Raw genomic sequence first — 9,634 nt, 5'->3', positions numbered from 1 at the left:
CTCAACAATAACAACAAAAAATATAGATAGATAGATAGATACATAGATAGATAGATAGATAGATAGATAGATAGATAGATAGATAGATAGATGTATATATATACACATACAATTCTATTTGTCAATTAAACATAAATAAAAATAAATTGATGCAAAGTACATAAATTATTATATTAATAAGAATTCATGTTCTCTCTCCCTTGAGCGTGCCACTGAAGATCCTGGTGTTGCCATGGAACACCGCCCTGCCTGTAGTTACCGGTATTTTAAGAACAGGCCATACCCAAAGTCTCGCTCCTTCCAAGGCGTCCCTGATGCCAAGATTCGCATCTTTGACCTGGGGCAGAAGAAGGCAAAAGTGGATGAGTTTCCGCTTTATGGCCACGTGGTGTCAGATGAAGTTGAGTCCCTGTCCTCTGAAGCCCGGGAGGCTGCCCGAATTTGTGCCAGTGAGTACATGGTAAAAAGCTGTGGCAAAGACGCTTCCATATCCGGGTGTGGCACCACTCCTTCCAGGTCATCTGCATCAACAAGATGTTGTCCTGTGCTGGGGCTCACAGGCTCAAACAGGCATGCAAGGTACCTTTGGAAAGCCCCAGGGCACCATGACCAGGGTTCACATCAGCCAAGTTATCATGTCCATCTGCACCAACATGCAGAACAAGGAGCACGTGATTGAAGCCCTAGGCAGGGCCAAGTTCAAGTTCCCCGGCCCCCAGAAGATCCACATCTCAAAGAAGTGGGGCTTCATTAAGTTCAGTGTGGATGAATTTGAAGACATGGTGACTGAGAAGTGGCTCATCCCAGATGGCTGTGGGATCAAGTACATCCCCACTTCTGGCCCTCTGGACAAGTTGCAGACTCGGCACTCATGAGGGCTTCCACTGTGCTGCCCCCTCTTAATACTCATCAATAAATTATACTTCCTGTCCATCTAAAAAATAATAAATACATAAATAATTCATGAAAATGTTTGTCCCTAGGCAACCTCAGTGCTTTAAGTTGCTCTGAGATCTATAGTTGAACACTAAAGTGTTTAAACTTTATCTCATGCTGTATATGTCCCAGTCACATTACAGACTAGAAGGCTCTGGCCTACACAGTGAGCATCTAAGAGTGTTATGTTACATTTAGCGTGGTGTTAACCCAAGGGATCCCATGTTCTTCATCAGTGTACTGCCATTTTGCTGAAGAGAAAGAATAGGCAATCAATAAAACATGGACAACTTCAAGCAATGAAAGTATGAATGAGCCATTAAATAGAGCACTTTCCTTAAAACTTAAAATGACGAATGAATTGTGTTTGTCAAGAAAGGAAATTTTGATAAATGGAACATTGACCTCATAACAATATTTCAAGTTATTATTATTATTATTTGTATTTGATAAAGTTGCTGCGAATTCAAAACATTTTTGGGGACATTTCTTCCAATACTTTCTTTTGTGTCAAAAGAAGGAAAGAGAAAGAGAAAAAACATTTGAAAACTTCAGAAAGTGGAACCTGACAGCCACCTCTCTATAGAAAGGTAAAGGAATGAGCCCCTTAGAAAGTTCATTCAGCATGTCAATGATGGATTATTATGTTTTCATGTTATTAACATATTAGAGATAGCCTCACACTTCATAAATTAATATCTATATTATTCAGAGTCGCCTTTCCTGTTACTTTTTCTCAGTAACCAACAAATACACTATGCTTCTTCTATTTATTTTAAATATTTTAAAGTATTTAAGTGAATGCACTATGCTTTATATGTTTAGAGTGTATTTATTTTACTGTGCGGCTCACTACACAGATCCTCATGACCTGCAATCTCTGGTGCTAAGCTTACACCGTATTTATTTTTTCTCCCCATCTACTTCTTTGTCTATGCAGTTTTCCTATTATTATACATGGGTAGTTTGAAAACTATCCAAGTATTTTTCAAAGCCAGTTAATTGTCTTATTTCAACACCAGAAATACATGTTGTTATGTGATCTGAATTTCACTATTATCAAAATATTCTTATCCATGACAAAGAAAAATGGGACGCCTTACAAAATCTCCAGTTCCTCTGTAATATGAGCTCTAATACACTGCTGCCCAGTGTCTCTTTTACCCCACAAAGTTATTAATCTCCTTATAGACAGCAAACTAACTTTCCTTTTACACCCAGGTTTTACCTGGCCTGCAGTTTGTCAACTGCTTCTTTTTAAAAGATTTGAAAATTACCATATACTTTCTGAAATATACATTTTCATAGTTTAAGTTTATTTTAAAATTACATTTGAAATATTAAACTGAAAAAGTACTTATATTAAAATATTTCTCTAACTCCTTTTCTCTTTTGATACTTAACTTTGATTTTGTTGTTCATTTCATCCATATGTTTGTCTTTCATAGAATACATATGTTATTGTACTTCTTAAAAGACCCATTCACTATTGCCTTTAACAATTTTGAATGTTAGATATTTATACATGTGAGTCATGACAATTATTATAGCTTACTATATAAAATACACATAATCAAACTAAAGCTTTTCAAATAAAAATATAATTCTGATATTAGAACTCATTTCCTTCATATACTAAAACTTCTGGGAAAAGAAAAAGCTGAGTACATCATTATTCCAGCAAACTTACATTTTTTTCAAAGCTCGTTCTTAGAAGACATGCCAAAGATGTTTTGGATTAAAGCTTCATAAGCATTTATGAGGGCTGGGTCATTTTAGGGAAGCTTAAAAAGCGGTGAACTTCAGCATGTTTGCTGAACTTGGACAAGCCACTTAACCAATTTGGATATCCATTGGTAAATCCATTTGGATAAACTTGGTAAAATAAAGCTGGGACTTCTGGCCCTTTTTGAAATCTATTATTATAAAATAAATGAATAGATGCACTCAGTTATTAAAAGAAGGCCTTTTACTTTGAAGAGTACTTTAAATACATAGTATTAGTTTCAATGGGAAATATGCCAATACCATTACTATCCTTCAACATTAACCATAATAACAAATAATCATTGAATTATAAATATTTACATAGAAATTGAATAAAGTTTAATGCATTCTTAAAAGAAGGCACACTGCTACTTCAAGTAAAGTCTAATCTAAAATCCCACCCAAAGCAAAGAAAATTACAAATATAACCATGATCTATTGAGCAATTCTAGAGAACTAGGAGCTCTATCATTTAACGTTAATATAGGTTGAGAAAACAGAAAGGGGTAAATAAATGTCTTTATCAAATTCCAGTTGAAAAGTATTTTAGTAGCTGTTAATTTTACTGTTAAGTGCAAAAATTTCATAATACTTAACATCAGCTCCATACATTTTGAAATATAATCACAATATCCCAGGTTTAGGAAAGCAACTATTCACAGTATCTTAGGACCACAGTTAAATACAAATATAAGCCATCTCATTGCCAAGCACTTTATTTTATACTCTATAGCATATATTCTTATCATGAAACAGTCAACAGCTGTTGCCCAGGGGCCTCTGGGCCCCACAGGCAATACATAAGAACATTATGCTAGATTTTTGTAGTAGCCATCAGGCTTGCAGCTCTCATGCAAATTATGTTTTCATTATCATAGTTCATGTTTAACCATCTATTTCCAGTTACATCAAATTATTCATCATCCTACTAACCAACCCCAAACTACTACATATGGTCATGATATTTATTCCCTTAAAATTACTACATATTTTAAATTACTGTAAATCTTGACAACTAATTCGATGACAAATCTCTAACCTACTGAAAGTAATTGTTCTCCCATTGATAATCCCTTAGCACATTAAAAAGTGAACAAATTCCGATAAGAACAAATATAACACAATAATCCTCTATGTATACACTATAGTAAATGAAATATTAATATTTTGGCTTCTGTTCTTTCTGTGGTTAAAAATAATGTTGAAGGAGTAACATCAGCAAGATGATGATGAAAAGGAAGTTTCCAGCACTCCTCACAGAAACATCAATTTAAACAACCATCCATGCATGAAAATACTTTGCCAAGAGCTAAGGAATCCATATGACAGATTACAACACCTGGGTAAAGTACAGAAATAAAGAAAGATGGATTGAAGATGGGAGTAAGGACAGTTTCACATTACTCACATCACCTCTCCCCTGAACTTGTTTAGCATAGCACAGTGCCACCAGTAATATCTTCCGCACAGGGGAAGAAGAGTGAAGTTAACACATGATTTTACTGTGGTCTTCACCACCATGCCCCTTCAGGGCCAGCTTTCAGATCCACCCCAGGGCTAGGCTAGCTCCTGCAGCCTCAGGATTCAGGCCAGCCCCTGTGGATGTTGGCCCCATACCTGCCTTCATAGACTCAGCCACTGGGCCCATCCCAATGGACCTAGACTTCAGTCCTGTCACCATGAACACAGTTACTAGGTCCACCCCAGTGGACCCCAGCAACACACTAGACCCCATGTACCCAGGATCCAGGCTTATACCTGTAGACCCAAGCTTCAGGCTCACCCCTGTGCAATGAGGCAGCAGGCCCATCTACACAAACCTAAATTCCATGTCTGCCTACTCCTGCAAACCCAGACATCAGACTGGACCTGGTGGACCCAAAAGCCGGGGCTGCTCATCTACTTATTGAGGTAGCAGGTCAGCTGTTTCAAGGACTCCAGCAGCAAGTGTACACAGATATCCCAGAAACATCCTGCTCAGAATCTGTACATGGGTTGATTGGTGAAGGACTCTCTTTGCTGAAGCCTGTTTGTAAAGATTAGAAGAGATGTGGCCGGGCACCGTGGCTCAAGCCTGTAATCCCAGAACTTTGGGAGGCTGAGGCGTGTGGATCACAAGGTCAGGAGATCAAGACCATCCTGGCTAACATGGTGAAACCCTGTCTCTACTGAAAACACAAAAAAATCAGCCAGGCATGGTGGCGAGTGCCTGTAGTCCCAGCTGCTAGGGAGGCTGAGGTGGGAGAATGGCGTGAACCCGGGAGGCGGAGCCTGCAGTGAGCGGAGATCGCGCCACTGCACTCCAGCTTACTTCTTCAAATACATAGAACATAATGCAAGACAAAAAAAAAAAAAAAAGTCAAATAATCAGGGAAATCTGACATCATCAGAAGAGGAAAAAAGAAAAGAACCAGTAACTAGCTCTAAAAAATAGAGATGTATGAACTGCCTGACAAATAATTCAAAATAATCCTCTTAAGGAAGCTCAGTGAACTACAGAGGAGAACAAACAACCAAATAAAATCATAAAAACAATACATGAACAAATTTAGAAGTTTAACAAAAAAATATAAACTATAAAAAAAGAACAAAACAGGAATTCTGGGACTGAGGAACATAATAACTGAATAGAAAAACTTCTTGGAAAGCTTCAAGAGCATCCAAATGTTAAACTTACAATGTTACATTCAATATACTCATTGTAAGTTGAAAATATTGTAAGTAAAAGATGCATTTAATACAACTAGCCTACCAAACATCACAGTTTAGTCTAGCCCACCTTAACTGTGTTCAGAACACTTAAATTAGCTCATGCTGGGCAAACTCATCTAACACAAAGTCTATTTTATAATAAAGTGTCGAAAATCTCATGTACCACTACTGCTAGCCTGGGAAAAGATCAAAGTTCAAAATTTAAAGTATAACAAAATTGTGATGGTGTTACACCATTGTAAAGTCAAAAAATTGTAAGTCAAACCACTGAAATTTGAGAACCATCTGTACTTGATCAAACAGAAGAAAAAATCAGGGAGCTCAACAGGTCATTTGAGATTTGCCAGATAGCAGAACAGAAAGATAAAAGAAGGAAAAATAGTGAAGAAACACAACAGAAGTTATAGCTGAACATCAAGCAAACAATATATGTATTATGAAAATTCTAGAAGCAACAGAGGAAAAGAAAATGACTGAAAATTTATTTAAAGAAATAATGACAGAAAATTTCACAAATTTGGAGAGGAAAATGAACACCCAGATATATGAAGCCTGAAGAACCTCAGTTAGATAGAATATAAAGAAATCTTCACCAGATACACTATAATCAAATTCTCAAAAGTAAAAAATACAGTGTCATAAAAGCATACTGTAGTTTTGACTCCTCATGAGGGAAGAGAGAGACCCTCTCATATTGTTTTATACTCAGTACCTGTTTTAAGAAAAAAGGAAGTGAAACCAAAGACAGGCAGCCCGTGCCAGGTCCAAAACCGGGCCTGGGCCTGCCTGGCCTAAACCTAGTAGTTAAAAATTAACAAATTAACTCATGACTTAGAAACTGATGTTATCCATAGATTCCTGGTATTGTATAAAAGAACATTGTGAAACTCCCTGCTCTGTTCTGTTTCACTCTGACTACCGGTGCATGCAGCCCCTGTCACGTGCCTCCTGCTCGCGCAAATCAATCATGACCCTTTCTGTGAAATCTTTAGTGTTGTGAGCCCTTAAAAGGGACAGAAATTGTGCACTTGGGTAGCTTGGACTTTAAGGCAGTAGCTTGCTGATGCTCCCAGCTGAATAAAGCACTTCCTTCTACAACTCGGTGTCTGAGAGGTTTTGTCTGCGGCTCATCCTGCTACACTCAGAGAAAGAAAAAGTGACTCTTCACATGTAAAGGAACCCTCATGAGGACGGTAAGCAAATTTTCCAGCAGAAACTTTGGAAACCAGGAGAAAGTGAGATTATCTGTTCAAAGAAAAAGAAAATCTGCCAATAAGTCTACCATACTCTGCAAATCTGACCTTTGGAAATGGAGAGATAAAAGATCTTCGAGAAAAACTGAGGAATTTCATTACGACCAGACCTGCCTGACAATAAATGACAAAAGGAGTTATTTAAATTAGAATGAAAGGATGTTAGCCAACAACTTGAGAACATGTAAAAATATAAAGCTCACTGTAAAGATAAGAATATAGTCCACTTCAAAATATTCTAATGAGTCAAGGATGATGTAAAAATCACTTCTAACTGTAGTAGAAAGTTTAAAAGACAAAAGTATTAAAATAACTTTACGCTAATTTGTTAACGGATACGTAGTATACAAAAGATGTAAATTGTGACATTAATAACATAAAATGTGGTGAGAGAAGGTAAATATAGTTTTTATATGTAGCCAAAGTTATTATTGGCTTAAAACAAACTGTTAGAACTAAAAAAGATTTTACATAAGCAACAAGTAACCACAAAGAAAAAAATATGTGTTGTAGGTACACAAAAGATAAAGAGAGAAGAATCAAAGCATACCACTGCAAAAAAAGAAAAAAAAAAAAGTCAAATTACAAGGAGAGCAAGAGAGGAGGAAAGAAGAAAAGAAACTACAAAACAATCAGAAAACAATTAACAAAATGACAATAGTAAGTCAAATAAATAAATATCTGATTTAAATGTAAATGAATTATACTTTCTAACCGGAAGATATAGAGTGACTAAAATGAATGAAAAGACAGTATCTAACTATATGTTCCATACAAGAGACTCACTGTATCTTTAAGGGTACACATAAGCTGAAAGTGAAGGAATAGAAAAAGATATTCCATTCACATGCTAACAAAAAGGGAGCACTAATTGCTATACTTATTTGAAACAAAATAGACTTTAAGTAGAAACTGTCACAAGAGACAAAGAAAGTCATTATATAATGATAAAGGGGTCAGATCATCTCAAGAGCGTGTAACAATTGTAAATATAGGTGCAGTCATTAATGGGGCACTTAAATGTACAAAACAAATGTGAAGAGAACTAAAGAGAGAAATAGGTAGCAATACAATAAGTTGACACTTAAAAGAAAAGGCTGTGTAGGGACCAGTCCTAAATGTATAACAGAGACAACTGTCACTCTGCATGACTGTGAACTGTTGTCATATTTAGGAGTCCCAGACCTTGGCATAAATTGGACTTGGAACAATACTGCCATATTTTCCAGCAAGTATCACTGGAACAAGTCATTCCAAGTTTTCTAAGTTGAGTTACGTATACCTTGAGCCTTTTATTGTCACATGTAACAGAAAATTCAACTCAAACCACCTTAAGAAAAACAAAAACAAAAACAAAAAGCAAAATGTAGAATTTATCCAGATAGCTGGTACCAAGAGAGAGTTAACCAAAACTTGCAAGCTTCAATTTTATCTGTCTTGACTCTACATTGGATACCTTTTCTGTTTTCTCTCTTTTCCTACAGACTTCCAAGTTCTGGTGATAAGGTCCTTGCAAAATGACCCAGAAATATACTTTATATTTACAGCATGACTTAGCAGAAAAGACAACTCTGTTTTCCCAATTGTTCTCTAAAGAGTCACGATTGAGTCTCATTGAATTGTACTGGATACCATGTCCTCCAGAACAATCACTGTGACTAATGGCATGCAAAATTTTAATGTCAGTGTTAGGATCATATTATTTCAACTGGACTCTGTGGAATTAACAGCATCCAATCTAGGAGGACGAACACTTTACCCATACGAAGGCCAATTAAACAGAATGGGCAGCCGGGCACAGTGGCTCATGCTTGTAGTCCCAGTATTTTAGGAGGCCAAGGTGAGTGGATCACGAGGTCAGGAGTTCAAGACCAGCCTGACCAACATGGTGAAACCTTGTCTCAACTAAAAACACAAAAATTAGCTGGGTGTGGTGGTGCATGCCTGTAATCCCAGTTACTCATGAGGCTGAGAGAGAATTGCTTGAACCTGGGAGGCGGGGGTTGCAGTGAGATGAGATTGTGTCACTACACTGTAGCTTGGTTGACAGAGCGAGACTCCATCTCAAAAAAAAAAGGCATACATTTGTCCAATATGCTTCCTCTTTCAGAAGAAATTGGAACAGAGAATAGAATGGCACTAAACTTTCTAGTGAGTAACAAAGCATCAAGGAATCAAGTCAATAAGGAAATGAATGAGGCAATTAGGTATTGTTGACAATAGCTTCTGTTATATTTTAAAAGGTGTTAGCTATTTTTAGATCAGGTAGACAAATATATCTTTGATTGTTTGTCTAGCTTTCAGTTTCCTGGAGTATAAATCATCTAGGATATTTTAATTTGAATAAGTTTAAAGCAGTCAAAGTTTTTTTTAAAATCAAACATATAAATAACCTTCATTTCAAAGTTTAAAGTTTAAGAAGTATTACACTTGAGCTCCTGTATACTATTTATAAAGAATGACAAATCTTGCTTAGAACAAGCCTATTTTTTAAGAAGAAATTGGACTTCCAGCAATGCTATCATTATTAAAATCCTGTTTTAAAAGATACATACTACTCTCCACTCCATAATTATTATTCACACTTAATTATGGAAATATATTGTATTAGAGATTCAATGTTTTAATTTTCAATTACCATTTGTTTATAATAAGTTAGCATATGTATTGAGTTTAAATGTAAACTCTACTTTTAATATTATACTTATTATCATAACTAAAAATGCATCATAACCGATACCTTCTGCAGACCTAGGTAGACTTAATGGAAGAGTAGAAGAGTAGTTAATATTTAACAACATTTCAAGTAAATACACATAAAACTATATAATTATCCCTCATCTTCATCTCTATGATTTTTTTCTTTAATCAGTTAACTGTCAATCTTGCAACTTTCATATCAACTCTAAGAAAAGAAGAGGTCGTTGTTCACTCACTAAAGAGCAGTGTAAATAATGTTTATTTTA

At 36.0% G+C, this 9,634-nt stretch overlaps 1 pseudogene; it reads left to right on the top strand.

The window, feature by feature from the left end:
- Positions 1-232: 232 nt before the first annotated feature.
- On the top strand, positions 233-875 carry LOC105552605 (annotated as a pseudogene).
- The last annotated feature ends 8,759 nt before the right edge of the window (positions 876-9,634 follow it).

Source organism: Mandrillus leucophaeus, unplaced genomic scaffold (genome assembly GCF_000951045.1).
Source record: "Mandrillus leucophaeus isolate KB7577 unplaced genomic scaffold, Mleu.le_1.0 Scaffold567, whole genome shotgun sequence".
Lineage (NCBI taxonomy): Eukaryota > Metazoa > Chordata > Mammalia > Primates > Cercopithecidae > Mandrillus > Mandrillus leucophaeus.
The sequence above is the reverse complement of the archived record's forward strand: the minus strand, read 5'-3'. Positions and strand labels throughout refer to the sequence as shown.